This window comes from Neopelma chrysocephalum, unplaced genomic scaffold, assembly GCF_003984885.1.
Source record: "Neopelma chrysocephalum unplaced genomic scaffold, ASM398488v2 Primary Assembly neopelma1_63, whole genome shotgun sequence".
NCBI classification, from domain to species: domain Eukaryota; kingdom Metazoa; phylum Chordata; class Aves; order Passeriformes; family Pipridae; genus Neopelma; species Neopelma chrysocephalum.
The window spans coordinates 4,243,618-4,250,200 of record NW_020897720.1 but is presented as its reverse complement, the minus strand read 5'-3'; positions in this window follow the sequence as shown (position 1 = coordinate 4,250,200).

Here is a 6,583-nt window from a genome sequence, read left to right as displayed (position 1 = left end):
CTCAGGATAAAGAAACCATAAATCAGAGTCAATCAGCTCCTGGCTGACGATTTACGCTGCCTTTGGGGGGGGGTGTCACTCAGATTTTTTGTTAGGGTAGTTGCTTGCTTGCCTTTCTCTTTGGTTTTAGCCCAGGAATTTTAACACAGAACAGTCTAAAAGGTGATTTGGAGAGGAAAAAGCCAATGGGAAGGGCCATGCCATCACTGCAGTCACCCAAGCTCTGCAGTCAGGGCACTGAATCTTGCTTCTCTTCACTGCTTGGTTTCCTCTGATCACCTGTCAGCTACCTCCTCCCCATGAGCTCCCTCCAGCCCCTTCCCACTGCCCACTCACTCAGATGTGGCTGTTGTAAATATCTTAAGTGAGATTCATGGGTTTCAGTCTCCATTCAGATGCATGAAACATCGTCTATGTAACAGAAAGCAGAATTCAGCATTCCCTGTGCCCCAGACCACCCTCTGCCGTGGCAACACCAGCTCCAGTTTCCAGCTGACCCCATTCCAAGCATCCTCCTGTGAATCCCAGGAAAGCCAGCAGAATCAGAGAGTGGTGCTGGCTCACAGCTGTGCCTGCTCTCCAGAAAACCTCTGCACAACAGATTTTGGGTTCCGTACTTTGTTTCCATTGCTGGTTTATCCACCAGCAGTTCCCACCCCAGCTGCAGGCACCAGCCGCCACCTCTCCTGACAGTGGGAACTGTGCTCCCTCCAAAACTGCCATGAAATCCCATCCTCGGCTACCTGCATACAGACCCAGGGAAGGAACTCCACTGGTCAATGGAAACTCTCCGAGGCCCTGGCATGGGCCTCAGAGAAGGACAATTTCTCCTGGAACTAAGCAAAGGGAATGGATAAAATCATTCACTAGGCCACAACCCCTGGTCCTTCACTCTTCCAGACTTTCTCTGTGGAACAGGAAGCTGGGCCTGCCTGTGGGGATTTTCAGGGGCACAACAACCACCCAGGCACAGATAAGTTCTCACCTTGTGCTCTCTGTCAGTATTTCAGCTCCTGCAGAAACACCCTGACAAGCTGAAAACCTGTCGTGCGCCCAGGTATAAAAGGTGGCACCAGCCACAAACAGGAAGGTGAGCACAACTCAGCAATGCCACCTCAGAGACAGCTCAACACCTCAGGGGAGACAAGCTGGTCCTCTGCCGAGGACTACTCTAATCCCTTTAAAGCTGAACCAGAAAGCAGCTGGCTCTATCACTGAGACACATCCACGTATCCCAGGCATACTCAGAAATAAACAGAATTCCACTTGATATTGGTGCTTTGGTAAAAGAGCAGGCAGCTATTTTGGGATGGATGCCTGTGTTTCATACACAGGATATTTCAGAGCTGTGATGCTATGGTGATAAGTGCCCTAAATATATTCAATATATGTAGGGAGAGAGAACTAAAAACAAGAGGTACTTTAAAGCTAAAGGCCCTAATAAGCCTCTTGTCCCCACAGACAGCCCTGCCCACGGGTTTCATGCCACAGCCCACCAAGCAGAACTGCCAAGTTCTCCTCACCTCCTCCCCAGCAGCACCTCCTCCTCACCTCCTCCCCAGGAGGGAGCTCCTGGGCTGTGTCACTTCACCAAGGAACATTCCAAGAAAGAGGGACAAGAACTCAGACCTCTTTCTTCCAAAAGCCCAGGCTAAAGCAGAGCCTGCTGAGCTAATCCAGAGCTAACCCATCATGATCCCCAAGTGAGGCAGTGCCCAACAACTGGTCCTAGTCCATGTGGAGAAACCAGTCACACTGGGGAAGGCATCAACTGTCAGGGAGCAATTCCCCAAGTGCTCTGGACCAAAACCATCTGTTCTGAAAGAATCACCCCATCCCCCTTAATTCTGCAACCAGAATCACCACACTGGGTTCCTGGCATATCAGCAAACTTCACATTTTTGGTTTTGGCTCTGGGCTGCAACCTGAAGTACACTGCATCTTCCCTGAGGATCTGCTCCAAACTCTGGGCCTTCAGGCTGCTGTCATCCAATTTTTTTTTAATAGTGTAGCAATGGAAAGGGAGGCATCACATGCTGGCAGGAGGGTGGCAGATTCTCATGGAGGTGGGTGAGCTCTTCAAGGGTTTCTGTTCTTTTTATATATATTTAACTTCCCTCCTGCCTTCCCACCCTCCAGACTCTCTTCAGCCTGTTTCCTCAGTGAAAAGAGGTCAGACATCAGCACTGGGACCCTGTTTTGTCCTTCCCATATTGGCCAGGAGGGCCCTCTTTCCCCCCTGGATGTCATTCCTCTGTGCTCCAGTGGTACAGAGGGACCAGTCCCATCCCCAGCCCTACTGACCCTCCAGGCCTGCAGCCTCCTGTGCTGCCACAGACCGTCACACAGAGCACAGAGCACCAAGGAAACAGCATCAGAAGGGCAAGATGTATTTCTATAATGAAAATACACCATTCTCTGCCAACCCAGACAGCCTGAGCTGGGCTCTGAACACCCTGAGCACCGTGTCCATCAGCACAGCTCAGGAATGGAGCTCTGGGAAAAGCATAAAGCAGCATGCAGGGACAGAGGGACCATTAATGAACCTCTCCAACTTCTTCAATTGGGCTTATTTTCTATCTGCTCATTCCTTATGATTAGTTAATGAATTAGAGCCCGAATCAGGTCATTCATCAGCTGCTCTAATTGCCTGCCCAGCCTGGCAGAACCCTGGGAGTGCTTTAGCACACGACCTGCCCCCGAGCCTGGGGTGCAGTCCTGCTTCCTGATAAATCATGAGCAGAGGCAGCAGAAGTAAGAAAACAGCATTCACTAATTCTCTCCACATCTTCCACGTGGAGGAGCCCTCCCTGCCCTGGGCACAAACACCTTGTCTTGGACACGGGAGGATGCAGAGGAGCCCCCTTTTCAGTCCATCCTGGGGCTGGAGTGTTGGGCCCAGAGGGGACTCACCCTCCACCTGCCACAAGAAAGGTGCCACAAGGATGATGTTCAGTCTCAGGAGGGAATTCTGCAAGGAATTCTGCAGAATTTGACTGGCTGCAGCACCGCTGCACACCGCTCTCCTGTTCACTCACTGCCCAGCAATTATTGCAGCTCATTTGTGCAACGATGTGTTTGAAGTGCAATCACAGCTCGAGACTTCAGGTTTTCAGGTTTTTTGTCATAAGCCTCAGTACCTGCCCTGTTTACAAAGTAACATTTCCAAATGTTCATGAAATCAGTGTTTAGAACCCCAAACTGTCCATGAAGTGATGGGGACTTACCAGTGAGGTCCATGGGAGCTCCACAGGCTGATCCCTTCATACCCGTTCCCAATGGGAAGCGGTGATGGATCAGAGGCTGCAGTGTCAGGCTGGTGAGGACTGCAGGGGTAACGAAAGGGGAAAAAGATCTATTTATACCAAAGTTCCAGCCAAAATATGTTTTAAAGGCAGAAGGGGTCAACAAAAGGAGCTTCCCTGATCCCCTGTGTGACCAAGCAGGGAATGTCATTGAGTTCTTTCTGCACTGAGCCCAGGGAATGTTCCGATGAAATGTTACAACCAGGTCACTATCAGTGAGAAAACAGAAATTACTATTTTTACATGTATAACTTAGAAATAGTAGGATATATAACCTTTGCTTAGTTGGTGATGGGTAGAAGGAATAAATACGTTTAGTTTATTGTTCAGAAACACTTGTATAAATTCAGGGATGCTGAATACTTTTTCCACGAAGTGAAGTTCATTTTTTAAAAAGATTTTTTTCAACTTAAGGTACTATTTGGGAGAAAAGTCAATAAACAAGATAATATTAGTTTCCTGTTTTGTATTAATCCTCAAGCTATTTATTTTGTATTTCTGTAATGAAAAGCAAAGGTTTAAAGATATTTTAAGTTTTGAGAAGTTTATTCATCTAAGTTTATAGCACTAATGTTTAGCTCTGTAGCCTGTAGGTAATTAAATTAATTGGGACCAACTGGGTTATGGCCCCTCATGCACTGGAAGCCGTGGCAGCTGCAGTGAGTGGCAGCGTGAGGGCACTGCCAGCACAGTTGGGCCACTTGGGGGGAACTGGGGGAGGGCATCAGGGGGACACTGGAAGAAACAGGGTTGGGAACTGGGGGAAACACGGGGCTTGGGAAAGCTTTGGGCACCCGCTGCGTGAGGCTCACGAGCCCATGGGGGCTGCTGTGACACCATTAAAACTTTTTGCATGAAAAAAACCCCATGAATGTTTATTTTCACTTTCTTATTTCAGGTTTCACGCCCTCGGGAACAGGTGGCGAGGGGGGGTTACCTGGGTGAGGGGGGTTACCTGATTCCAAGGCCAGGAATGCGGGCTCTGCCCTCCTGCTCATGGCCAAGTTCCAGCTCAAGCTCCCAATGCTACTTTTGAGGCTCTTTGCCCCCATCAGGAACCGACAAGTAAACAGGATGATGATATTTAGCATTTCTTGACTCTTTCTTTTCAAAGTGCTTGGAAACCTCTGGCCAAGAGGAGAGCACAGCACTTCACTCTGTTGTAGAAGTGAGTCCATGGGGGCAGGGACAGCCGGGGTGCAGGGGTGGGGCTCTGGGTGCTATTTCCAGTGCCAGCCCTGGGTGATGCCTTGTGGCCCCCCTGTGCTATCAGCACCTCAGATGAAGAATGAGGGGGTCACGGCTGCCCTCCCGACAGCAGCAAATAAATCTGCATGAAATTTTCAGCTCACAAGTCCCAGCTGGAGGTGGTAATTTAGGCTCACACTCCCAAAGCCACCTCTGGGTCAGGAAACTGCTGTGGTATGAGATCTGGGCATTGTGTCCAGGTTTAGCTCACCGGGGGTACTGGGAGCTGCATCCAGTTTAACTTTCTGAAGGGAAGCAGCAGCAGAGGCAGGGACTATTGTAAAATACTCCTGCACTTTAGTTTTAAAAACCAGGTGTGTTGGGTGGTGAGGGAGAAGAAAGGGATGGATGAAAGGAACCATGACTCAGGCTCCCTCCCTGGCAGGTTTGAACCAGGACAACCTCAGTGCACAGCAGCTCCTGTGGGCTGGGGCAGCAGCAAGTGGGCAGGAGCTGGGAGCACTGCCTGGTGTCACTGAGCCTGGGAGCAGCAAGGAGGGTTCACACATGGCACAACCAAGGATCAGCTACTGCTTCCCATCCTGCACATCACACCCAGATCATTCCAATGCCCCAGTGAGCTCACGGGCCCGATCCAGTGAAGGACCCTGCTCTGGGGTAGCTCAGTCCAGCCCCTGCCCTGCCTGGGATGTCTCCCCTGTGCTCGGCCAGGCAGCACAACAAACCTCCCACCATCCCACCAGCACCCCAGTGCTCAGCCACATCAGAACAAATCCTGCACAACTATCTGCCTTGGAATCCAACTCAGGGCCTCAACACAAATCAGCCGATTTTCTCCTCCTCACATGTTGTGAAAGACAAAAAGGAAACCTGGAGCAAAGTAACATGACCCCTGCCCAGAGCTACCTTTTTGCAACTAGTATGGATTTTTCCAGGGTGCAAGGTTTTGGTCGGGTGGTGGGCAGCACCCCAGAGCACTGACCACGGGACAGGATGGGGGAAAAGGGGAGGCTGAGGATGCCCCCAGATCAATCACAGTAACCAGATGGAGCCAAAGCCCAGCTCTGCCACAGCACCAAGGTTTGCCGCTGCCACTCAGACAGTCCAGGAGCCAACTGGGGCTCCTTGGAAGCACAAACAAAGGTTAAAAAGACCATTCCAAAGCTATCTCCCAGGCCCAGCAGCCCATGTGCAGGTCCAGCTCTGGGTGTTGATGTTGCTGCTCCCCACTTCAGTGGAAAATAATTCCCCAAGGTCACACAATCCCTCTGACTCAGTAAGGCTCTGCTGAGCAGTAACTGCTGCTCTTTTAAACAAAACACAGGTTCTGGATGCTCCACTGGTGCCACAGAGTCAATAATTCTGTCTTCTGCCTACAGAGCCTGGAGGGATTAATAAACTGCTCTGAACTGAATTCCTGAGCAAGGAATTCCTACCCAAGTCTCTCTGCAGAGAGACATTTTACAGGGTGATATGCAACAGAGAGCATTCCTCTCTCAGCAGCTGTATGGCTTCTACATAGATTTATCTTTTTATGTACCAGATTACTTACAGTGTTAACCAAGGATGGGGCTCCTCACTCTGCTCTGTACTTGAGACAAGGTAGGAAAAGAAGTGCCATCCTCAGGCATGACCCAGGACAGAATAAACAGTGATGGGAATAAACAGTGACAGGACCTTAGACATTCATCCTGCCAGCTGGACTTCCAGCCTGGCACAGGTGACATCACCACACTCCATGCCCTGTGTCACAGCCGTTCCCACCTGCCAGGACCACCCATCACCCCTCCTCCCCACCCTCCCCAGGCAGCAGCAGGCTCTCCAGTTAAAGCCTTCAGTGGAATGGGGCTTGGATGGAGCCAAATCCAGCCTGGAATCAGCACAGCTCCCCAGAGGAAGGAGTGGAATTCCACAAAGGCATTTGTTTCTGAACACCCTGCCCAAAGCTGGAAAGAAGATCTTCACATTAACATTCAGGGAAACTGTTTCAAGAGAAGCCAGAAAGGTTCAGAGGAAAATAATTTTATTAAATCCCTGTTTAAAAGAGCAGGGGGAACTCACACATGAAC